Source organism: Jaculus jaculus, chromosome 11 (assembly GCF_020740685.1).
Source record: "Jaculus jaculus isolate mJacJac1 chromosome 11, mJacJac1.mat.Y.cur, whole genome shotgun sequence".
NCBI classification, from domain to species: Eukaryota; Metazoa; Chordata; class Mammalia; order Rodentia; family Dipodidae; genus Jaculus; species Jaculus jaculus.
The window spans coordinates 78166324-78193653 of NC_059112.1; the positions used below are offsets into that span (position 1 = coordinate 78166324).

General features: G+C 39.1%; 1 non-coding gene across 1 annotated transcript; it reads right to left on the bottom strand.

Moving 5' to 3' along the window:
• Nucleotides 1-6418: 6418 nt before the first annotated feature.
• LOC123453499 lies at nucleotides 6419-6609 on the bottom strand. Its single transcript, XR_006632873.1, has one exon. It is a non-coding gene; the product is annotated as a U2 spliceosomal RNA (small nuclear RNA).
• Nucleotides 6610-27330: the final 20721 nt, after the last annotated feature.

Genomic DNA, 27330 nt, shown 5'->3' on the forward strand with positions numbered 1-27330 from the left:
CTTTCAAATGTGAAGGAGGGTGAGTGTGAAGAACTATTCTATCTCATAAGGCACTTAAAAGCAATGTTCATATAGTTCAATCCAGGCTCTCATCATGTTCTACACACATTTAGAGGACATGTTATGTATTATTTCTTTCCTAAGCAAACATTTATTATCATCTTAAAAGTTCTAAGAAAACACACAACAAGTCAGAAAGTCATAGATCCATATTTGCTTGTGATTATGCAAAATACAGCTCTCACCTCAAAAAGAATAAGAATTTATTCTGGAAACAAATATGAGTGGCCATAGCTTGGGAACACAGATGCAGGTTACCCCAAACACCATGTTTCAATGAAGAATCAATTTCATAAAGTTTTTAGAGTTACCAAACAAGAGAAGGTCATAAATCAAGGTAATTTTCAAATACATTGATGGAAACATCAGATAGGTAGGTTAGAGACAAACAGCAAAATATCTTCTATCAGTTTTTGATGCTAATGACATTCTTAACTTTTGAGATAGTGGAAGCTAGTGGGCTATTATGTCAACACATTGTAAAGGTTTCTGTTCAGAGTTATAAAGATGTTAGAGCAGGCACAATTGGGCAATGGATAGCTATTAAGTAGGATTAAGAGGCCTGGAGAGATGGCTCAGCAGTTAAAAACACTTGCTTGGAAAGCCTAAAAGGCAGGGTTCAGTTCCCCAGTACCCACATAAATCCAGATGCACAAATTTGTTTATGTATCTAGAGTTTGTTCATAATGGCAAGAGGCTCTGTTATTCTCTCTCTCTTTATCTCTCTCTCATCTTTCTGCTTAAAAATTATTATTTTTTAAGTAGGATAAAGATAGGCCAAAATAAATCAGCTCTGGATATGCAACATTGCAAAACTATCCAATAGTCATTCAATCTTAAGAATCTTTAATATAGGTGTGGCTTTTTTCTGGGAATTTCAGTTCATACCTGGGACATTCCTAATTTACCTTTTGTTTATTCTTTGTCTGGACCTCATTGTCAGTATTGATCTTTGTCTCCCAGATTAACAATAAATTATGTGGCTACCCTAGTAGTTTTAGCTTAATGTAGTTTAACCTAGTATATCCCGACTTTACTGTGCCCCAGCCAGCAGGGAGTTGAACAAGGACTCAAGGAGAAGCTAATCTGGGTGGGAAAAGGCAAACAGACACAAGAAGGAGACCATGCTTGGTGTTTGTTGAGGCCTCGAGATTTTATTTTTCTTTTTTTTTAATGTTTTTATTAGCATTTTCCATGATTATTAAAAAAAATCCCATGGTAATTCCCTCCCTCCCCACCCTCCATGCTTTCCGCTTTGAAATTCCATTCTCCATCATATTACCTCCCCATCACAATCATTGTACTTACATATATACAATATCAACCTATTAAGTACCCTCCTCCCTTCCTTTCTCTTCCCTTTATGTCTCCTTTTTAACTTACTGGCCTCTGCTATTAAGTATTTTCATTCTCATGCAGAAGCCCAATCATCTGTAGCTAGGATCCACATATAAGAGAGAACATGTGGCACTTGGCTTTCTGGGCCTGGGTTACCTCACTTAGCATAATACTTTCCAGGTCCATCCATTTTTCTGCAAATTTCATAACTTCATTTTTCTTTACTGCTGAGTAGAACTCCATTGTATAAATGTGCCACATCTTCATTATCCACTCATCTGTTGAGGGACATCTAGGCTGGTTCCATTTCCCAGCTATTATAAATTGAGCAGCAATAAACATGGTTGAGCATGTACTTCTAAGGAAATGAGATGAGTCCTTTGGATATATGCCTAGGAGTGCTATAGCTGGGTCATATGGTAGATCAATCTCTAGCTGTTTTAGGAACCTCCACACTGTTTTCCACAATGACTGGACCAGATTGCATTCCCACCAGCAGTGTAGAAGGGTTCCTTTTTTTCCACATCCCCGCCAACATTTATGATCATTTGTTTTCATGATGGTGGCCAATCTGACAGGAGTGAGATGGAATCTCAATGTAGTTTTAATCTGCATTTCCCTGATGACTAGTGACATAGAACATTTTTTAAGATGCTTATATGCCATTCGTATTTCTTCCTTTGAGCACTCTCTATTTAGCTCCATAGTCCATTTTTTGATTGGCTTGTTTGATTCCTTATTATTTAACTTTTTGAGTTCTTTGTATATCCTAGATATTAATCCTCTATCAGATATATAGCTGGCGAAGATTTTTTCCCATTCTGTAGGTTGCCTCTTTGCTTTTTTCACTGTGTCCTTTGCGGTGCAAAATCTTTGTAATTTCATTAGGTACCAGTGGTTAATCTGTGGTTTTATTGCCTAAGCAATTGGGGTTGTATTCAGAAAGTTTTTGCCAAGACTAATATGTTGAAGGGTTTCCCCTACTTTTTCCTCTAGCAGTTTCAGAGTTTCAGGTCTGATGTTAAGGTCTTTAATCCATTTGGACTTAATTCTTTTGCATGGCGAGAGAGAAGAATCTATTTTCATCCTTCTGCAGATATTTATCCAGTTTTCAAAACACCATTTGCTGAAGAGGCTGTCTCTTCTCCAATGAGTATTTTTGGCATTTTTATCGAATATCAGGTGGCTGTAGCTACTTGGGCTTACATCTGGCTCCTCTATTCTGTTCCACTGATCTACATGTCTGTTTTTGTGCCAGTACCACGCTGTTTTTGTTACTATGGCTCTGTAGTATAGGTTAAAATCAGGTATGGTGATACCACCAGCCTCTTTTTTGTTGCTCAGTATTATTTTAGATATTCGAGGTTTTTTGTGATTCCAAATGAATTTTTGGATTGTTTTTTCTATTTCCATGAAGAAAGCCTTTGGAATTTTGATAGGGATTGTATTAAATGTGTAGATTGCTTTAGGTAAGATTGCCATTTTCACGATATTGATTCTTCCAATCCAGGGACAAGGGATGCTTCTCCACTTTCTGGTGTCTTCTGCAATTTCTCGCTTGAGAGTTTTAAAGTTCTCATTGTAGAGATTCTTTACTTCCTTGGTTAGGTTTATTCCAAGGTACTTTATTTTTTTTGATGCAATTGTGAATGGGAGTGATTCTCTGATTTCATCCTCTGTGTGTTTGTTGTTAGCATATATGAAGGCTACAGATTTTTGGGTATTTATTTTGTATCCTGCTACATGGCTGTAGGTTTTGATCAGCTCTAACAGTTTGCTGGTAGAGTCTTTAGGGTCCCTTATGTATAGAATCATGTCATCTGCAAATAATGATAACTTGAGCTCTTCCTTTCCAATTTGTATCCCTTTTATGTGTGTCTCTTGCCTTATTGCTATGGCTAAGACTTCCAAAACTATATTAAATAAAAGTGGGGACAGTGGACACCCTTGTCTTGTTCCTGATTTTAGAGGAAAAGCTTCCAGTTTTCCCCCATTTAGTAATATGTTGGCTGTAGGCTTGTCATAAATAGCCTTTATTATATTGAGATATGTTCCTTCTATTCCCAGCCTCTGTAGGACTTTTATCATGAAGGGATGTTGGATTTTGTCAAATGCTTTCTCTGCGTCTAATGAGATGATCATGTGATTTTTGTCCTTCAACCCGTTTATGTAATGTATTACATTTATAGATTTGCGTATGTTGAACCATCCCTGCATCTCTGGGATAAAGCCTACTTGGTCAGGGTGAATGATCTTTTTGATATACTCTTGTATTCTGTTTGCCAATATTTTGTTGAGAAATTTTGCATCTATGTTCATGAGGGAGATTGGTCTGTAATTTTCTTTTTTTGTTCAGTCTTTGCCTGGTTTTGGTATCAGGGTGATGCTGGCCTCATAGAAGGAGTTTGGTAGAATTCCTTCTTTTTCTATTTCCTGGAAAAGCTTAAGAAGCAATGGTGTTATCTCTTTCTTAAAAGTCTGGTAAATTTCAGCAGTGAATCCATCCGGGCCTGGACTTTTTTTAGTTGGGAGATTATTGATAACTGTTCGGATATCCATGTTTGTTATAGGTCTATTTAAGTGATTAATCTCATTTTGATTTAATTTAGGTAGGTCATATAGATCAAGGAAATCCATTTCTTTCAGATTTTCATACTTTGTGGAGTATATGCTTTTATAGTATGTCCCTATGATTTTTTGAATTTCTCTGGAATCTGTTGTGATTTTTCCATGTAGGTTTATATAGGGTTATAGGGGGAAGGGGACATGGTCAGGGCAAGGAGTTGTAGGGGGAATGGGATGTAGTTAGGGCAAATATCACAGAGTTACTGTTTAAACCACAATGCCTTTGTTTCTTCATCAGCTACCAGCAGGATGAGGGAGTGTTTAGCCAGGTGTATGATCCCACTGTTTCTGGTAGTTGAATATTGGCAGTCTTTGTTTCTGGTAGTTGAATATTAGGTGAGGAAGTAGAAACTTAACTTGTATATGGCGGTTTCTGTTAACATGGCCAAGGTTTGGTTCATAGCTCCCAACATCTCCTCCCTTCTTTATGCGAAAAGAGGTGGAGGCCGGCTTTGCCTTGGTGGGCATTAACCAACTGGGGGAGTAGGTACCCAACTCCTCTCATGGGGATGTTTTTTTCCCACAATCTTTGGTCCTTGGTAACTTTTGGGGAGGGGAGGCAGGGCCTATGTGGCTGGAGAGTGAGGCATAGCCTTAGTGATAACAGTTATGGTACCAATCTCCATGAAAGCCAGGTATACCTCTCAGGGAATCCAGAGGAAGTCAGAAAGGGACCTTCCTTTGCAGTGCTTTGCCTCACACCCATGTTGGTTCCCATAACACATTCACTTTATTGTGAGCTGATATGTATAGGTCTGAATCCTATGCAGCTCCTAAAGGAGGAGTAGCTATTTGGCCAAGACAGGTAGACTGCAGCGATAGCCAAGGTGTAGAGGACAGCAGTATAGTAAATAAGTACAGCATGTAAGATCAAGGGAGAGTGACAGCTGCAGGTGGTAGATCTTCAGTGGCAACACCTCAATCTGCCAGCTCCAGTCTGTGATAATGGACCTTTAAAGGCTGCATCTTAATGGCTTTAATCTGTTAACATACAAAAGACATGATTTTAATTATAATAGCAGGTGAGTGAGAGGGCTAAGATAAGTAGAAGTAGAGGTCCTGGTACTGATGGCAACCAGGATAGAAAGGGGAGTCACCTGGCACATCGAGGCCCTGATCAATCAAGTCCAATTGATGATAGTGGATTTGGATGGGCTTGGAAATGATACTGTCAATCTGTCATTGGATGAAGCGAATGAGCTTGTTGATAAAAAATGGTCCTAATGTGAATATGAGAATGAGGCAAATTATCCTGCAGGAATTGCTACTGGAGTGGGGAGGCCTGGTTGTAGGGTCCCATAGGTACCATGGCCTTATTAAGTTTTCTAAGGTCCTGGAGCAATCTCCATTTTAAGGGCATCCCAGAAACACTCCACTGCAGGTCCTCTGGCCTCTGACCACCTGTTTAGATAAACCTATCATTTTAAAAGTCGTAAAGTACCATTGTTTGCTTAGCCCATCACAATGGTGATTACCTTATCCTCAGTGCTTTTTGACCCAGCAGGTTTCTCTGTTTTAGATTCTCCTTCTCCCTTCTTATCCATCTCTGGCCACCAGCCAGACAAAATTCAGGGAGATCTAGGATAAAATCTGAGAGAGCCAAGGACATGTCCTATAGTGTATAGTCCATACCTCTGTGCGAACATTTACAATAGACTTTATTAAACACTTGACAAAAAGAGGCAATAGGCATAAGAGAAGCAGAAGGCAAACTCCAACAGTTGTAAAGCTGCATATAAAGGAACTTAGAGAGTCCCAACCAGGCAACACAGACTTAATTGTAGTAGATAAATCATTAGCAGCCTTAGTAGCATCAAAATCAAGATGATTGTTCTGTATAGCTAGAATTTTTGAATGTAAGTTAACCAAATCTAATGAAATGTTATCATGGTGCCAAAATTGAGACAGTTACTTTACATACAATAGAGTAGAATCTTGTCTTGTTTGAGCCAAAACAGCCCTTGGTAAATTTTTTGAAAGAAAAAAACATTACTTGACAACCAATGATTTTGGCTGAAACTTGTTAGCTATTGATTTTATGTACCACAGAAATTTTTATTAACATAAAACAATTTTATGTTTTACTCATGACTTAAATTTGATAAAACTTAAGCAAGCTATTCCAACATATTTTAGCCTGAAAATTAGTTTTTTTTTTCTTAAAGTTTGTAAACAGTTTTAAAACCTTTAACTTTAAGCATGTGTTTAGGTTTACTCTGAAAATTTCTTATTTTTTTTTTACATCTGTACACCTTTATTTATATACTTTAACATTCTGATCTAAGTACCACTCAAAAGGCATTTTTATCAAGTAATCATTGAAAAATTCCTTCCCAGTTCCTTTAATCAATTTATCTTACCCCATCATTAATTATCTTTTTTTTTTATTCCCCCGAGGGGGTGCTCCATTCCTAGAGGTACTGCAATACCAGGTCGATGGGTGGAGTGGATGGAGCAAGCTCCTATTCCAACTCTGAGCTCCAAAAATCTATTTAACATATTGTCCTCAGATAGAGGATGTAACATATATTAAACTGATAAGAACAGATACTACACTTGATCTTAGCCAAAAGGCCGAGAAGCGATTAATTATCTTTCTTATAAGGCTGTTAAAAAATTACACCAAATTGATTAATCCTATAACTAACAAGAAAGTAGTCTTAACACAATTTTATGTCATTAATACAAATAAAACACTTGGAAATTATTTTATTAGAAGTAACTAAGGAAAATTGTGTTGTTATCTTGAGGCAGGCTGGCTTAGAAGTCAGATCAGTTGCCTCCTTCTTTTAAGTAACAGGACATTACAATCTTTTTAAAAATATCTCACAAATTGTAAGCTACCTCTTTAGAGGAAGTTTTTGTTGTTTTCAATAATCCTCTATGTAAGGTGAAGTTGACCTAGAACAAATATCTGGCAAACTCACTCCTGTAAAAGACATTTAATTTTTCCTTTTTAACTTCTATGCTTAGGTTTTTGATTTCCTTGAAATGGTTCTCTAGAAGAGAAAGGAATGTCACTTGCATCTGTCTTATCTCTTTAGTCACAAACAGTCACAAACATGACACGACTAGCAAGCACAATGAGCACATGTAAACACATACACACACATAAAAAGAACATATCCTCCTGATAAAATCAAAATGCACTTGAATCAATCTCAATTCCTTGTGTTTTTAAAACATCTTTTACTATGGCAATTAGCTCCTTTTTACTCTTTGCTAAATCTTTTTTCTTAACCTGTGTTCCTTGTGCCTTGAGAGAAGTTTTAAGCCCTTCAACAATTTGTGCTTACTTAGGGTCTGTCCCATGATAGAAAAGGAAAGAGGAGAAATGGCAAGACCAAAGGGCAACATTCCCAGTCACAGAACCAGCACAGTGGATTCCCCAGTAAACTTGACATGAGCCTGTCCGCAATTTTAAGAACTGGCAGTTTCTCTAAGAGCATTTACTGGCTGCTGTGTAACCAGGTTGGTTGGTAGGAAGAGAGGCTAAATAGGAGGTCTTTGCCAACGCTCAAACAGGCTGTCGGGATTTGCACAGGGAGCTAGGGGCCTTCAGCCAATGCCAGAGGGTAGCCCTGGCCAAGAGGCTTCAGTTGCCCTGTCGCTATGTTGCAATTCCACGCGATGGCACCAACCAAAAGTAAAAGGAGGAAAAGAAGTACAAAAAGAAAACCCACAGTTCTTGTATCTTGCGAATCTGAATACATAGACTTTAAATGGTTTGCCTAGAAGTCTGCGTCGTTTGTCTTACCTTAGCAGATCTGTATCACAGGAGGTTTTATCTGTGATGACCATGGAGCATATCTGTATTACAGGTGTATTGCCTGTAGTGATCTATGCTGATCTTCACTCACCCTGGTGGGGTGGTGATCCAATGACGAGGATGGCCATCCACTCGAGTGACGCCCAGGTCACACTTCGTACCTCGGGCCCCACATTGGGCACCACTTGCCCCGGCCAGTGGGAAGTTGAACAAGGACTAGAGGAGAAATTAACCTGGGTGGGAAAAGGCAAACAGACACAAGAAGGAGACCATGCTAGGTGTCTGTCGAGGCCTCAAGATTTTATTTTTTCCATGTAGGTTTATATAGGATTGTAGGGGGAAGGGGACATGGTCAGGGCAAGGAGTTGTAGGGGGAATGGGATGTAGTTAGGGCAAAGATCACAGAGTTACTGGTTAAACCACAATGCCTTTGTTTCTTCATCAGCTACTGGCAGGATGAGGGAGTGTTTAGCCAGGTGTATGATCCCATTGTTTCTGGTAGTTGAATATTAGGTGAGGAAGTAGAAACTCAACTTGGTATATGGCAGTCTTTGTTTCTGGTAGTTGAATATTAGGTGAGGAAGTAGAAACTTAACTTGCTATATGGCAGTTTCTGTTAACATGGCCGAGGTTTGGTTCATAGCTCCCAACACACTATACCAGGGAAGCTGTGGAGCTCTTCACCCTGTAGAATTTGCCAGGCTCCCTAGGACATGCTGCTTAATAGCTTTCCTAATTAAGACTTAAGAGAAAAGTTTCCATCAGTTTAATTTTATGAAAATTTATTCCTATTCCTCCCTTTGCAGTAACTGTGAAACTCACTTGGCAGGTGACAGACATGATAGAAGAAAATGTAGGTAAATATACACATGTGGGAGAAGAATGAAGTGTATACCTTTTTAAGGCTGAGAACATTGTTAAACTGTAGCTATAAAGTATTTGTTCTATCACTTTCTAAGGAAGAACAGAACCAGCCCCAGCTAGACTAAACCACACTTACATACTCATGGTGGATTACAGCTGCAATCTATAACTGCAGGCTTGCAGGGCCTTAATTTCCTGTAGAGATTACCCAAATTCACTTCTCCATTCTATTTATCACCTGTGAACCCTTCTTTAGTACAGCTGATTCAAACAAACAGAAAAACCATTTCCTGCAGCCAGTGTTGGAGTTCTAGTCATAGAAAGTTTTTAACCACCATCCATTGTCCATTCCAGCTTTGTGGGGGCTAGAGAAAAATACCATCAACATCTGAATCACCAGCTCTGGGTGGTATGTTTTTGTCTGTCACATCTGATGTCCACGGAAGGATGGCTGGCCCAAGTAAGAGATTAGAGACAGAAAAGTATAGTAGACATGTGTTCAAGATGAATACCATATTTTGATTGAACCAGTATGACTTATCAGAGGGAAGATCCAGACAGTTATCATGACCAATGTTAGAGGACCTTACAGGGGTAACCATGCAAGCCCACATGGATCAAAATGATACCAACACTTTTTTGTTTTGTTTGCTTAGTTTTCTCAAGACAAGATCTCATTATACTCAGGCTGCTTTAAAAATTTTTTTTTAATAATTAGTTTTGTATTCAGCAAAAACAGTCAGTTTGGTACCATTATTAGGCTCATCTGTGACATACCCCCTTCCCTTGGCCCCTCCTTGTTGAGGTATATGGGTCATGCATTCTGGAGTTAGCCCACAGTTATGGGTAGGATAAATGTCTCTGCATATCATGACCCAACATGTGGCTCTGACACTCTTTCCACCCTTTGTTCCACAAAATTTCCCTGAGCCATGTTGGGTTCATTTTTGGTTGACTTCAGTGATGAGGTGTTGGGGGTCTCTGAGTCTCTGGATCTCTGATTTGGTAGGAGTTGATTTTTCTCTATTTGATCTCCTTCACCCTTGTGCTGGTACCCAGTTCACCAGGAAAAAAGCACCCTTGCTTGTTTTGCCAATTTTTCTTAGTTTCAGCCAGGGCCCTTTTGGCCCTTTTGAGGTATGATGGGGTGACTCTCTCCTTAGGATCTACATCTATCTGAAAAAGAGAAGCAGATTCTCCAATGGAGAGTATGTTAGCACCAGGACAAATGAGATAACACTTACTTTTTTATAGGGAATTTAATAGGTGTAGGCCCTCTTGTAGCCCACAATTGATGGTAGCTTGATAATGGAGAGCCAGCTTATGTTTGGATATGGTTCTGACTTATCTCCCACCTCCAGCTATGGGTCCGTACCACTGAGGGGATCAGTTAGCAGAATCAATAGCAGTTGGTTCCCCACCATGGCTGTGTGCCACTATTGCACTTGTGTGAACATCACAACAGGTTATTTGCTGCTAAGTAGGTTAGACCATGAGTTGCTTGAACAGATATTGGCCATTTTCCCCCAGTCTCACATGTAGCACCTTCTGGCACTAGACGTGCTGACTGTCTGGGGACTGACTCTCTTCCAACTTCCAGCCAAGCCCTTAAGATCCTCTGTCTCCACTTCCCAGGTCTAATTCACTCCTAAGAGCAAATTCAACACAAAAATAAATCATTACAGTGCCTAAGAAAGCCTACATTGAAATGCATGAAATTCCTGTCAAGAAGACACTTGCAAATTCAAATGTAAAAAAATGAAAATAATAAAGTACCTAGTGTTCCTTAGAAATCATTTTCTTGAATTTATTTTGGGTCATCTGCCACCAAGGTCTTTCAATACTTTCCCATATCACTGCTACATATCGATATGTGTGGTTTTTCCTTATAACAATAGTTAGTATTTATAGTCTTCCCATGACCATGCATTTTGAGCACTATTACACACATCTTTATATTTATTGCTCCTATTCGTCTTCTGAGATCAATGCAAAAACTGCCGCTGCATTCACTGAAGAGGAAGCTGGGAGGTGGTTCCCCAGGCTGGCCCAGTGATGAGCTGTCTAGTAAGTAGCAGAGTGGCATGTTCTCACTCCATGCTGCTCCCTCTGTGCAGTAGTGTGCATTTATTTGAGCATTTTTTCGAGATAGGTTCTCACTCTAGCCCAGGCGGACCTGATACTCACTCTGTAGCTCAAGCTGGCCTCAAACTCACAGTGGTCCTTCTACCACAGACTCTGGAGTGCTGGGATTAAAGGCATGGGCCACAATATCCAGTTATTAGGTAAGAGATATTGGGAGTACAAGAGAGAGTACTTATTTGAACAATTTTGATGAGTACCGTATGTTATGTATTCCTATTCCCAACATCTCTTTTCTTCCTTTAGCTACTATAAACAGGTTCAAATAAATATGTTAAACACTTTAATCAACAGTGGTTCTTAGATAATCAAAAAATCAGTATTCTCTGAAAATGTATACCAGTATCATTAAAGATTAAATAAATATATGGGAATCACTTTTTTCTTTTTTTGCTATGGAACACAGAGATTATGCAGATATGGCCTAAGAAAATAAGTTATTTTATAATTCAGTAGCATAAAAGAAATCAGTAAAAACAACATACTACCTAAATGAAATTACTTAATTGCTAGCTCAATTACATGAATATTGAAATGTATTTTAAATAGATTTTTTAAGTTTATTTACAAGCAGAGAAATAGGGGAGGGAAATGAGGTAAGAGGGAGTGAACTAATGAAAGATTGGTGCACCAGGGCCTCTTGCGACTGCAAACAAACTCCAGATGCATGCACCATTTTGCACATCTGGCATTGCGTATGGATCGGGGAGTTCAGCCTTTGCAAACAAGCATATATATATATATATATATATATATATATATATATATATATGTATATATATATATATATATATATATATTTTTTTTTTTTTTTTCAGTTTTTCAAGGTAGGGTCTCACTCTGGTCCAGGCTGACCTGAAATTAGCTACGTAGTCTCAGGGTGACCTCAAACTCTCAGCGATCCTCCTACCTCTGCCTCCCGAGTGCTGAGATTAAAGGCTTGCCTGGAGCAAACAAGCATCTTTAACCACTTATCTATCTTTCTAGCCCCTAAGAAGATTTTCTTAAAACTGATAATTTATTTGCAAAGTTAAAATATTGTATTTGGTTGAACAGTAGCAACTTAGAATGTGATCATACTTGAAAATAGAGTATTTTCAGACATAATTGGTTGTTAGGGTTAAGTCATGCTGGATTAGATTAGGCCCAGAATCCAATGATTCGTATTGCCACAAGGCCAAGTGTATTCATAGAAATCCATAAGTTAAAGACATGGTGATGATGGGTAATGAGTAAAGTGCTGATTCTGGAAGCCAAGGCTTATGGACCCTAATACAGATAGAAACCAAGGCTTATATCAAGTGTGACCACAACAACTAGAAGGCAAGAAAAAGGCATGGGACAGAGCTCTACAGGAATAAACCTTGCTAACACCTAGATTTTTGATGCATAGCCTCTAAAACTGTGTGGGGAACGTTGTCTGTTGTTTTAAGCCACCAGGTTGTTTTAAATTATGATGAAAACTGACATAATACTAATAATACTAATGTCAGTATTTAATATTTGTTCATTGTTGAATGGAAAAATTTCCAAAAACATCAATTGCTTAGATATTAGCAAGAAATTTTTTACAAGTATGTCATTTTTTATATATATATAGTCATAATTTATGTAAAAGGAGCAATCTTCACAGTGGTACTTAAAAATCTGGCAGAAGCTTTTGAGTAAACAGTTTCTACAGTTAGTGGTTTCTTGCTGCACAGCTATGCAGCTAGGCTTTCTCCATCAGCATGAATAATGGATGGTTCATTCCCACCTGGCACATAATGCTTTAGCATCCCATATCACACACTGATTTCACAGAAGCCTTAAGGACAGGCAAGGCAGATCTGTGTACCTTTTCTTCTCTAAACATTGACCTTGCCCTCTCTTACTCATATACATCATACACCAGCTTGGGAAGAATTTATAAAACTGCACTTAATCCACTCAGTAATTAAGTGTAAAGTTTTTAAGAGATAAATTGAGCAATTATTTCATTAAGTAATCAAAAGAAAAAACTGCTAAAATCAGTCTTAAGTATATGAAATCTTTTCATAATTTCACAAAGACATTTATTTTCTGATATATGTTCTTCCTTTTTACCACATGTCTTTAGTTCAAGAAAGAACAAAGAAACATTGTTCACACTTATAATCTGCAAACATATTACATCATGAAACTATAACTCAATTACACTTACAAACAATGGGAATATATATTGGAACTTAAAGCTGATGATTCTTTTCTTACTTTAGTAAATTCTTTTTTTTTTTTCTTTTTAAAGAAATACCACTGCAGAGGCTATGTGTATTCCAAGCAACAAGGAGAAGTATGGACTTTTTCAACAGATAAAAGAGTAATATTTACACTTAATTTTCCTTTTCTAATTTTGCATTTGGGACTGAAGTATGTTTAAATCATTGTAACAGCTAACCTTCTATTGCCATCACCTACACAGTCAAAGACACCCTAGAACTGTATCCCTGGTGACATAAGATAAAGAAATGAAAGAAGAATATGAGAGGAAGGTTCTGACAAATTCTTTATTTCAGCCATTGAAATACAAATGATGATTCATTAATTTTTCATATATAAGATAATGGTATGATCACAGCTTCTGGGAAGGAAAAAGTACTTGAAGATGCAATACAATCTTCTAAGTATTTCTCCTTCAGATTTTAGGCTGGAGGATATAGACAAGGAAATGTTCATTCATTCATTGTATGTATGGATCTGGCTGCTGAATTACCTCTTCATTAAACTCATTGTGTGGTTATATGAAATTCTCAGCTACCTGTCAAAGAAACACAATGCTATTAAGTTCTAGTGGAGTGCATTTAACAGTGTCAAAGACAATTTTTAATGGCCATCAGAAGTTCTATATGAAATAGGACATTTCTCTATAGCACAGATATTACATAAAAATTATCTATAGAAAGCATTTGGTTTTCTAAGCTATCTAAATGCTGGCTTGGTGTACTTTTGGCATTGTTCCCCTGATGATATTAAATTGTGAAAAATAAATATGGTCAATAATGTGTGGAATGTTGGCCAGTAACCAGCCATTCCTTTATAAAGGAACTTGGCTCAAAGTATCTTAAAACAAGCTTAAGAGACCAACCTAGTAATACAGGAGAATGAGTCCTTAGGTAGAAAGCAGTGAGTCACACCCATGCTTGCTTGAAAACTTGGAGCAGATGTCACCACAAAAGTTAAGAGCATGACACAGGGGAATGCCAAAAGGGTTAAACTGCCTGTATGTACCATGTGCCATGTACATGTGTTCTCATTTACCTGGCACTTTTTGCCCCATAAACCAGAAACATGTATAGAAATGGTGCTAAAAGAGAGAAATGCATAGGAAAATGATTACCACCTTGCCCTCCACTTCTGTTAGCCTTGGCTGTGCCTGCGTGACTTCTGATATCATTAAGGAAACAGAGGCCAAGGAACCATGGAACCATGGAAAGGGAGGACAGAAAAGGCTCCCTGCACTGTGAACGCCTACTGTGAAGTAGGAGTGTTAAGTGAAGTGACTTAGACAGCCAACACATCAGAATAAGCATGTGTTCGAAGGGAAGTAACTAGAGTTTGCAAAGGATCATCATCTTTGAACTTTATTGGTAAATAATCCTGAAAATTTACTCATAGGTAAAGGCAAATAGAGTGGGCCAATTTTAAGCAAATTGGTCTGCAGACAATTTTTTTGTATGCCCCCCCCATCTCTAGGCAGTCAGTACCCTAGACTTCACCCCATAAGTCTCCAGCCACAGATCGCCAGAGGCCAGGGATTTTATTTTAATTGACTACTTCAGACTCTAGCAGTGGATAACATGCCAAACCCAGGCAGAGCCCTATATCAGCCAGTTCATCCATAACTGACAAATTCAAGTCCTAGTAATCAGTTAAGAAAATTCCAAATCTTAGAAATATTTTTAGAAAAAAAATTACTGGGGAATATGGTTTATTATAATTAACTGATATTTTAAATAATTGTAAGAGGGCCAGGCACATTTTCTAGTCATTAAGAAATAGTTGACCCTTGACCATGGCTCTCTTATTGTATAACTGATTATATGCAAAAGTCAAACTTTAATGGATGTTTAACACCTACACTGTTTTCAGGACTGTAGCCAATATTGCATTTTGCAATTGCCCCCATTTCCTTCAAGCTGATTAAACCTGTTGTTTATAAGTTGAATGCTGATGGGCTGGAGAGATGGCTTAGTGGTTAAGCGCTTGCCTGTGAAGCCTAAGGACCCTGGTTCAAGGCTTGATTCCCCAGGACCCACGTTAGCCATATGCACAAGGGGGTGCACGCATCTGGAGTTCATTTGCAGAGGCTGGAGGCCCTGGCGCTCCCATTCTCTCCCTTCCACGCCTCTTTCTCTGTCACTCTCAAATAAATACATAATAATAAACAAAATTTTAAAAAAAAGTTGAATGCTGACACATCTTCCCTTTATAAGTGTATTTTAACTTTTTCCCAACAGAGTTTCATTCTTATTACATAGACAGTCTTTAGAATCTCCACAAACTTTTACAACCTTTTAACCATCATGGAAGGGGTTATGACTAAACTACCCAAATTTAAATACACACATTCATAAAGATCACAATAATTTCCTCTCTGTCTCTACTTTTGGCTTAAGTAGACAGATGTCGGCTCAGTCCAAATTTTCCTGGGATGCCTCAGAGGTGACAGAATGGTCAGGAATGCAGCCAGCGATATTGGAACCAGGTGTCCATGTTGCTTATGGAGACTATTTTTACAACTTTTAGTCAAGTGAAAGTGAAACTTGCCTTGTTATTTTGAAGTAAGGATGGGGTGGAGCAGGACCATTTGGATTTTTCCATTGGTTTTATTTAGCCTGAAGAACTACCTAATCCATTCTTCTTCTTCCAGTCCAAATGTCTTAAATAACTAGAGACTAAATACTTTATAATTCTATTGAAATCTTTCAACAGTTCATCTATGGAAAGTCCCTGATAAGTCCCAGCTACAACATTTCATTATTCAAATCCAATTTGAATCTTAAAAGATAAGTTCAGTTTTCACAATCGGCTTCTTGCACACTGAGACTTCACACACATAGAGAGAAGGGAAACTTGGGAATAGAGTGGGTCCATTGAAAACTCAGTGGCCCTAACCACAACCTGAACAGTGCTGTAATTATGTCTGTGCAGTTGAGTAAGGGGACACGGGAAGATGAAGGAACTCCACAAACATTACAAAGCCAGGGCTTGGGCCTGGGGAAATAGCTCCATCAGTAAAGTGTCTTCCAAGCACAAGGACTTGGGTTTTATCCCCAGAAACCACATTAAAAAAAAATCTATGCATGCTGGCAAGCATGGATAATTCAAAGGCTGGGGAAGAAGAGACAAGAGGATTCCAGGGATTCTCTGGTCAGCCAATCTAGACTAAATGATGATTTTCAGGTCACATAGAGACCCTATCTCAAAAAAGATTGATGATGCCTGAAAAACTCAAGGTTGCCTTCTTGTCTCCACATGCACTTGTACATGCACACACACCTGCACACACATGAGCACACACAAAGAAAAAGAAAGAAAGGAAAGAAGGAAGGAAGAAGAGGGAGGGAGGGAGGGAAGGAAGGAAGACAGCTTGTGCCTGAGCGTCCCTTAATCACAGCACTGTCTCTCAGCCATCCACTCAGGTTCTGTTTCACAAAGAGAACCAGTCATGACTTATTTCCCACCATTGCAACACAATATGTTGACAGACACTCCTGTGAGCTTGAAAGGAATAGAGAAGATCATAATGTTATTGAAAAAATTTATTTCGCTTATATAATGCATGTACACATATTTTATAGCTTCAAGATAAATTTATTTCTTCCTGTGGTTCTAGTCAGAAATTAAACTAATTAAACTGCCAACAGTTTCTCCTTTGGAGATTGTTATTCATTAAAAGCTGCCATTTATAGGCTTAAGAAACATTTTTTGGGGGGGCAAAGCAATTACATGATGAGGGTTTTTTCTTCTAAAAGAGCAGAGATTAATAGAAGTATTAATAGAAGAATGGCTCACTCATACACTTCCCCACTGCAGTATTCTAAAACTCCTTGGCATTAATGTGTGAAAGACAGTTATATCTCATTTTTATAGCATTTGTAATTTTAAAACACTTCAGCATGCACAATGTGCTGTGTTAATATGATAGGGTGTGTAGACAGAGGCAGTAAGTTAGCACTGCTGATATCCTAATTATGAATGCACACCCCAGAAATGGTCAGCCCAAGAAAGAGCTAACCCAGAGCTTAAAAAATGAATGGTTATAGTATTATGTTGTTTAAATTGTCATCCACTGAAACCAACCTTTTATTTTATTTTGATGGACAGGAAGGTGAGTTTTAACACTTGTAAATATTTGTATAATTACTCTCCAAATTAGAACTCAGTCCCACCCAAGTCCTTATATGTTCTATCCCTGAAGGATCAAAATGTCTGCAAGGATGATGTGTTGGGGAGATTTTTTTTTAATACACATATTTTATTTATACATAGAATTAAGTCATTTTTTTTCATTTTTTTAACTAGTTTTCTATTCAGCATATACAGGCAGTTAAGGGAAGATTTTTTAAATGCTAGGGGCTAGACCGTGCCCTCATGTCTTCTGAACTACTTAGATTGGATCAGGAGGTGGTTTTTTTGAAAAAAAAATTACTGCAAAAAAGATTAGTTTCTATATGTATACTTTATATTCTGCTAACTTATTGATGTTTTTGCTTGAGTTATCATTATTACCAACTATCCGGGAATAATATTTAATGTTATTTGAATAGCAACATTTTTTCTCATTTTTATGTTTTTTAATTATTATGCAAGTAGTTTCCATTTCTAATTTTTAGATCTCTTGTTTATTTCTCTAATCTTATTCATCCTCTAGTAGCTATTAAATCACAGTAAATTTAGAGATATTCACTAAAATATTTAATATTCATTTTAAGAAAAAATATCAGTTCCTATTTTCCTGGTCACTTTTCCAAGAATACTTGTTGAATGATGTTTTTATATCAATAGAAACATTAAATAAGTTTTTATTTTATGTGTATGGTCTCACAATAATTTATTTCCTAAAATTAAGTTAACTTTACATTCTGGAATAAATCCTACTTGGTCAAAAAAAAAATTCACTCTCAGCATGCTAACAGACTACAAAACTGTGACAAAATGCCTGGCATATGAGGGAAGGCTTAGTTTGGCTCACATTTTCAGTTTCAGTTCATGACTACTTGGTCTTTGGTTTGGGGCCTGTTCCTATAGAAAAGCATGTGACAGAGGCTGCTTGACCAAGGGGAAACTAGAAAGCAAAGGACAGAAACAAAAGGGACTAATGTCCCAAAATCTCTTCAAAGGCATACACCAAATGACCTAACTTCCTCTTGCTAGGTCCGCCTCTTCAGAGTTCTGCCAAACCCCTAGAGTACCACACAGGCTGAGGCTGAGGCTGAAGCTGAAGCCTTTGACAAATGAGCCATTGAGAGACATTCTATGAACTATAAGCCTCTAATATGCAGGCAAGGATAAGAAACTAGACTCTTACCAGGTTCCCATCCCTTCATCTCAAATCAGTGTGGCCTAGTTAGATGCACTATTGATTAAAGGTCTTTTATCCATTGGCAAGAAGGTAAGTGGAAGGAGGTATTTGCGCAGGCTTCTCCATCTTCACCAAGAGGTGAGAGGGTCTGGTGCATTGAGGACGCCTCGCAGAAAGGTAGAAGTCTTAGAAGGGAAGATGCAGGCTTGGGATCTGACTCGAAACTGTCAGAACTATGTTCCTGGAATATTATAGGGCCTGTTTGAAGGAAATCCTTCATTTCACATGACTTTCTTGAATGTCTAAAAAGATGGGGTGCATAAACTTAAATAGAAGTCAGATATCTAGAGAAGCCAACAACTGTCAAAGCTGATGCCACAAATGTGACTGCAGTGAATGAAGGGCACCCAGTATGATTGACGTGCATACTTCACATCTGCAAAGAAGAAAGGCATACTGGGTCAAAAGACATCATCTCATCTTGTTCAAGCCCACATTTTCCAATGAGCCAGTTCTATAGAAGGCATGTATGTTCTAGGGAAAGCTGTGTATGTGTTAATAGAAAAACAGAAATGTGTTAACAGATAAACAGAAATGACATTTAATTTCAAGCTTCATTAGTAACATACTGGAAGAGCAAGGTCAGCCAAGATGATAGAGGACAGAAATATTTCATTTCTGATTACTTAAAACAGTGTACAAAAAATCCAGTGCACCAATGTACAGATGTGTAGTTTACATAATGTTGAGTGCTTGCCAACTGACATAGAGAGATTATAACAAGAAGATACAAACTCTTAGTACCCAAAGACTTCAAAATCCTGCAATTCTACTGAAATAATAGTTTTAAAATAGGTATTTAGTCTGTATAGACCAGCTATCTACAATCAGATGGCCAAATAATACTTGCTTTCTACTTACATAAAGTTGCATTACAAGTTATCCAAGCTCCTTCTTTATGTGCTGTTTCTGCATTTTACTTGGAAAATGTCCAGTCCTCATTCTCTCTCTCTTTTTCTGTATGATGGACATGGTTCCATGCTTCCTTGGCTACCAGCTCCTCTGTGGGGGAGGGGGGCTACCTACCATTGCCCACTCTTGCATCTAGGCACCATAACTCCCTTTTTATAGCATCTGTTACCTTTTCATTGGTGTCACAAAATACTGGAACAAAGAAACTTGAGGAAGCAAGGGTTTATTCAGCCTCATAGTTTAAGAAGAAGTTTTAGTCAGTCGTGGCAGGGAAGGCATGGGAGTGGGAGCAGGCGTGGTGCTGGTGGTCACATTGCACCCACAGTCAGGAGAGGGGGGGGCTAGTTCTCAGCTCACTCCACCTTTTCTATTAATTCCCTGTACCGAGCTCATGCAATGGTGCCATTCATGTTAAGGATGGGTCTTTCAGCCTTAGTAAAGCCTCTGTGGATACTCACTCACACACATGTCCAGAGGTGTCTCTTAGATGCTCAGCCACTCGTTGAACGTTTTCTAAATAATAGTTGTTCTAACTTCACGACAAGATAATAATTTAACAACTATTTATCAAAGGTGTACTACCTACAATAATGCTGGATCTTGGGATATAACAATGAACAAGAGAAGTGTGGCATCCAGCCTTTCAGAACATCTATATGCCTCTGCATTTTCCTTCATTTTTTTATGAACTAAATGTTTTCTCTGCTCTTGGATTTTCTTTCAACCACTAAGTAAATTCACACTGGAAGCTGAATTCAGGCAACCATAGCTTCACCATTAGAAAGGAGGTTATGAAGGACTTTTTTATGTCAACCTTGTGTACTAAGAATTAAACAGGATATGAGATTTTCCCCACCCTATCAGTTACCAAGGCACTCTGCTACAGTCTTGTGGATGCTGCCAGAGGCCCTATCCTGATGGGCACAATGAGTGACAGCTTCCAGTTCACACCAGCTTTCTGTGGTTTCCAGGTGCCACAGGGACAATTAGTACATGTTGTACATGTGTACAGTTGTATCATAGCTGAGAAGTGCTAATGATAGAGAATCCTCATTTATACATTGTATGGTATGTGTGCATGTACACATGCATATTGGTGCACATGTGTATACAGGGGATGTACACTTGTGTACATGTAGGACACAGGTCTATGCTAGGCATCTTCTTCAATCACTTTGTACTTTACTCATTCACATACTGTCACACCTAAACCTGGAGCTCACTGATTCAGCTAGACCAATGAGCCAGTCAGCCCATGGCTTCCCCATCTCTAACTTTCCTACACCAGGAATACAGGCACATCCCACCATACCTGACATTTTACATGGGTTTTGGCATCCAGACTCAAATCCTCATGCTTGCATGGTAAGCAGTTTACCCATTGAGTATTTCCAGCCAAGGGTGGAGCCATCCCTGGGCAGCTGCCTGGGAGGGTAAAACCAGAGGGAGAATGGCTGGCAGTAGCCAACCAATTTGGATCCTTCTTCTCACATTCACCTTCCAAGCCAACTCCCCAATCCTCCCCCCAAATATCCAAAGAAGGGATGAAGTAGAGGGCAACGTGCATAGGCCTGAGCTCCTAGGAGAAACTCAGAGCAGATCTCACTCCAAAAAGCCAGGTAGTAAATAAGACTAGATGAGAAGTGTCCAACTCAGACATTAAGAAAGTGAGGCCTCCCAAGGTCTTACCCAGAATTGCCCAGAGGAGCTACACTTATAGTACACCCTATTCAGGCTGAAGTGCACCCCCCACCACCTAGTGGACAGTTTCCAACCTGACACACACCTTGATGAATGTAGACCAGGTGACCCAACACAGGCTATAGCAGAGCTGCTATTGCTGCATCCTCAGTGAGACAACTGAACTCAAGATGAGCAGACCTCAACACAATGCAAACAACACCCAGCAGAGGGATCCCCACCAAGACTGCCTTCTCCCACAATGGAAGCCTCCAATGAAAGCTTAGAGGAAACTGAAGACATAGCAGCAAAGAATGAAATCACAACAAGCACTTTAAATGAACTTAAGGAAACCGTGAACAAACAGTTTGCTGAGCAGGAAGAAATGGGACAAAAAGTAATCAAACAGTAACTCCAAGAATGGCTGAAGGAAATGGAAGAAAATAGGTTAAAAAATTAAAATTACAAATCAAAGCTTGGTTTAATGAACTGGAGAAAAGACAACAAAAAGAACTGAAAGGCTTGATGAAGAAAATGGAAGATACTCAACAAGAACATCTCAATAAATGGATGAAAAAAACTAAAGAAAATCAGAAAACAGTATTCCAGAGATGGCTTAATGAAGCTGAAGGTAATAAAAAATAGAGCAACAGAAGGAATTTGGGGAGAGCCAACAGGTAAGCAAGCTTATGGGCCAATGGAATAAGCTCAGTGAGGACATATCCAAACACAGAAATGAAGTCCAAGAGACAAAACAAGGTCAAATCAAGTAATGAAACAGGGGCTGGAGACATGGCTTAATGGTTAAGGCTCTTGCCTATAAAATCAAAGGAACCAAGTTTGATTCCCCAGGACCCAAGTAAGCCAGACGCATAAGAGGCCCTGGAGTTCCTATTCGCTCTCTCTCATATCATATATATATATATATGGCTGCCTCTTTCTCAAATAAATAACAAATATTTATTTTAAAAAAGAAATGAAAATGGAATTCAAGTAAAGATTAAAGCAAGAGATGGAAATGCTAAAGAATAAAATAACAGAAAAGAGATAGAGGGATGCAGGAATGGCTCAATGAGTTCTATGAAGCAAGAATTACTCTAATACCTAAAGAAGACAGAGAAATAAGAAAAACAGAAAATTATAGACTGATATCCCTAATTAACTTACATGCAAAAATGCTCAATAAAGTCTTGCACACTTAATTCAAGGACACATCAAAAGCATCACCTACCTTGATCAAGTAGGTTTCATCCCAAGGATGCAAGAATGGTTCAATATGCAGAAATCAATTGACACACAAGAGTCACAAGATTATTTCAATCGATGCAGAAAAGGCCTTCAAGAAAATACAACACCCCTTCATGATCAAAACACTTGGTATGGACAGACCATATATCAACATAATAAAGGCTATTTATAAAGCACCTAAGGCCCAGATCACTCTAAATGGGAAAAAACTAGAAGTGTTTACATTAACATCTGGAACCAGACAAAGGCACCCACTCTCACTATTGCTTTTCAACATAGTACTTGAAGTCTTAGATCAAGCAATAAAACAAGCGATACAAATGAGTTGCCATTTGATCCAGCAATGCCACTTCTGAGCATATATCATAAAGCCTCCAGTCTTTACCATAGAGATACTTTCCCAGCCATGTTTGTGGCTGCTCAACTCACAAATGTAGGAAGTGAGATCAGCCTAGATGCCCAGTCAAAATGAAGATGTGGTATATATACAGTGGAATTCTACTCAGCAGTAAGGAAAAATTAAACAATAAAATACCAGTAAATGGATGGAATTTGGGAAAAAAAGAATTTTTTTTTTTTTTTTTTTTTTTTGATTTTTCAAGGTAGGGTCTCACTTTAGGTCAGGCTGACCTGGAATTCTCTATATAGTCTCAGGGTGGCCTCGAACTCACAGTGATCCTCCTACCTCTGCCTCCCAAGTGCTGGGATTAAAGGTGTGCACCACCATGCCCAGCAATAAGAAAACATTTTTAAGTGAGGTCATGCAGCACAGAAAGACAAATGCCACACATACTTTCTCACCTGTGGTTCCTAACTGGGATCAATTAGAAGTGAGTTCAAATGGTAGTCACTGCCAGGAATAGGGCATATAAAACTATATAAATACAAAACTAGAATAATCAGCCCAAATTGCTGTCATAACAGAAAAGTATCTTGAGGCTTGGACAATAGGGAGGGTGTGGCTGGGGTAAGGGAAAGGACAGGGAGACACAAAACTGAACCCAAATTGAAATGGTACCATAGAATCCTATATCCTGGAAGTCAGACCAAAAGTTGGACCCTCAACAGGACCTAAGAGGGAGCACCTGAATCAAAAGGCCCTAGAGAGAGTGAGAGAGTGAGAAACCTAACCTCAAATTTCTCATGTTTATCTTTCTTCTCTGGCTTTTTCTTTTTGTCTTTTCCCTTGGCACTGGCCTGTAATTCCCTGTACCAGGATGTGGTCGACATCACAATGAGCTGTTGATCAGAGAGACCTACTAGATTTCCCAAAACAAACAAGACAGACTTCTGTCAGAGCACTTGATTACCCACCAGAGGTTCATGGTAAGACCCTAATACTAAAGACAACAAATGCTATTGATATGGACCATTGAGTGACCTGGTTGGAATTCAGAGTAGAGACCGTCCCCAGACAAGTAGCCCATCTAGTGCTGGAAGGCACTACATGAGCTACCAGGGGAAAGTGGCCAACATCTGTCCAAGCTACTCAAAGTCTAAGCTACTCAGAAGCAAACAACCTGATGCGATGCTCACACAAGTGCAATAGTGACATAAAGCCATGGCGGGTAACCAACTGCTCTTGGATTGGCTTGGATCCACTCAGTGGAAAGGAAACCGTATCTGAAACTGGGGAAAAAGTCAAAATCATATTCAGATAATGATTCTGCTTTCCATTGTCAAGCTCCCACTAATCTTAGACAGCAAGAGTGTCTAAACCCTTTTAATTCTCTCTAAATTAATAATGGTTATCCCATTTAACTGGTGCGGCTTCACTCTCCATTGGAGAATCTGCTTCTCTTTTTCAGAAGGGAACTGGCCTTGAGGAGATGACCCAGGGCATTCCACCCCTACCCCAGCTGAAACCACAGAGGAATTTGGGAAATGAGCAAGAATGCTGCTCTCTTAGATAAGCTGATATCAGCACAAGGGTGATAGAGAAAGATACTGAGGACACTCAACACTTACCAATGCAGAGATCCAGATGCTCCCAAGTGTCCATCACCAAAGTAGATTTTAAATGCTCCCTTCATGGCTCAGAGAATTTTGTGGAAGAGGGAGCAGAAAGATTGTTAGAGCCACAAGTTGGGACATTTTGCACAGAGATATTGCCTCTCCCCAATAACTGTCTGCTACCCCTGTAATGCATGACCCACAATCCTCATGGGGTTGAGCTGTACCCACAATAAGGAAGTCCTCTTCAGAAAAGGGGTAGGGAGGAGGGAAGAATGGTATCAACATGTGATGTTTACATACAAAATATATCCTTATCTAATAATAAAATAAATTAATTAATTAAAAAAGAAAACTAGAGTGAGACCAGTAGAGAGAAGAACTAAGGAGAAAGGAGAGGAGGAAATACCTGACAAGTTAGGAAAGGTCATAATATTGGATGCAGAGGGGTCCTGGAGGGATAAGGGGTTAGGGAGGTAACAGAAGGAATTACACAAAAGTTAAGACAACATAAATCAGTCCTATAGAAATCCTAATTCTGTCTAGCATTCTACAAGACGTAATCACCAATAAAGGAAGAGGGGAGACAGTCCAACCAGAAGGTGGAAAAAGCTTAACCTTCTTCAAACCGTGGATGCTGAATGGTAATTCCCAGGCCCAGATTTGGATTACCTGCCACAGTGAGTTATTGGCCAGAGAGATCTATGAGGTCTCCAAAACAATGTAGGCCATTGTCAAAACACTTGATTACTTGTCAGAGGCAAAAGGTAAGACACTATTACTGAAGACACCACAGGCCCCAGTCACAGGACACAGGATTACCACGCTGGAACTGAAAGAGAAAGCAGCTCCCTCCTGGCTCACCTTTATAGTGCTGGGAAGCCCTATCCTCGCTGCTTGAAGGAAACAATCACTAACAACATGAATAACTAGGGAAGCCTGCAGACTAGGAGATCCACCAGCCAGACAAGAAGTACATACTTGTGTAACAGTGTCACACAGCCTCTGCAGATAACCAACTGTTCTCTGATTGTTCATTGTTCAAACTTGTTGCTGGTAACCAAGTCAACTTCCCATAGTCAGGAAACTTATACTTCAGAGAGAAGCCCCTGTCACTCACTGGAGAAGAGTGGACTTGCACACCAAAAATCTCTCAAATAACTTTGCATAGCCTCTTTAACCCAAGCTGCTCTCTCACTCCTGGTTGGAGAATCTGCTTTATTTTACAGATGGCACAGAAAACCAAGGAGAGTTGACATCCATAAAAAAGACAAAAAGATAACTGACAGCCCATCACAAGACTTGCCATGTCTTCCACATCTTCCAGGACACATGAGAACTTGCAGTGGAAATGATGCCATGAGCACTGCTCTTACTGCTAACCTGACAACCATCTATAGGGTAATACTTGCAGACACAATGATCAAGCACAACCTATCAAAGCAGAAATCCAGAGGATATAAAGAACTCAACACTAAATCAGACTGTCAACAGGTCTGCCATTGCTCAGGGAACATTGCAGAAGAGGGGATGGACAGAAAGATTGTCAGGGCCACAAAGTTGGCAGGGATGCCCTTAGGCATGATCCTCCCACACCCATAGGGACTAACTGAGGCCTTTATGACCCCACATTGAATTGCATAACCCCACACAGGAGGGGTTAAAATCTGTTCCCACAACATAACTCAAAGTCCCATAGGGAATAGCTGTAATGTCACTGTGGAGGGTCCCCAGTGGAATGGGGGAAAGGATAATGGAAAAGAGGATACCAGCACACGAGGTACCCACACAAAATATGTTGTTAATAATAAATAAGTAATAAATAAATATAAAGTATCCCTGAGGAAAAATCCAGCTGGTATGTCTTGGGCCAAGTGACTGTCCTTGCTCATGTACTTCAGAAAGTGTTTTTAAATTTATTTATTTGAGAGAAAGAGAGGGAGAGAGAGTGTGTCTGCATATGTATGGGTGCACCGGTGACTCCTGCCACTACTAAGAAACTCCAGACACACACATCACTTTGCATGCACTTTTTGCAGACAGTATTACTGGCTCTGTGAGTCACCTTCCCATCCAGAAATGATGGCAAAGGTTAGATATCAAGTTATTATGAGAAAAATGTATTTGAGAATGATATTTGTTCTGGTTCATGTTAGAATGTAAGTTATCAAGCTAATGAGGTAAGAATGAGCCAAATAATGAAGAATTACGTACAGGTCATATTAAGAAGCTTAGAAGTGGCCAGTGTGCAATAGCCATCTATTAAATAACTTTACAATGGAGCATTGTTAAGGTTATCTATAGAAAAGCCATACTGGCACAGACATTAGGGCAAGGAAGCCCACAAATATGAGTCATGAAACTCTCCAAGGAAAGATAAGCAAAGCACCATGGAGGCAAATCAGATCTTGTTGCTATCAGCTGTGAGTGGAAAGACAGAATTAAGAATAAAAAAAATAAAACTTGGTGAAAGGAGAACTTAGAGAAGCATGTTTTAGGTAGTGAAGGCAAATTTAATTTTGAAGAATATAACTTTTTTTGTAGATGCATGGATAGTCAGAGGAGGTGTCAAGTATCTTCTATCACTCTTCTGTCAGTTCTTCGAGACAGGGTCACTAACTGAATCTGAAGTTTACTTTTTGTGTTATTGTTGATGTTTATTAGAGTGGCTGAGAATCAAAAATCAAGGTCCTCCCATCTCTGCTCCACTCTGCCCTGGGGTTAAAAGAGTGAGCAACCATGCTCAGCTTTTACATAGGTGATGGGGATCAAACTCAGGTCTTTGGGCTTGTGCAGAAAATTTCAACCCCCATAGTATGCCTTTTTGAGGTAGGATGGGATACAGAAAATTAGGATGATGAAATGAATGAGGTGACCTGAGTGTGACACCCAGGTTAAGGAAAGGCTAAACAGAGTCAACACCTTCTGCACAAAAGCTGAAGAGCAATGGTATTTGAGAGGGAGGCATAAGAAGTGGAGCCTCACTGATTCAGAGTCAGGAAGCAACTAAGAAGGAAACTAGGACCAGACAGAAAGGCCATAGGAAGTCTTCTGGATGGAAGCTTACCTAACTCACCCTTTTTAGAGGCATTGCAATATGTTTGTTGTAGGATTGTATCACAAGGTCATCAAAGAC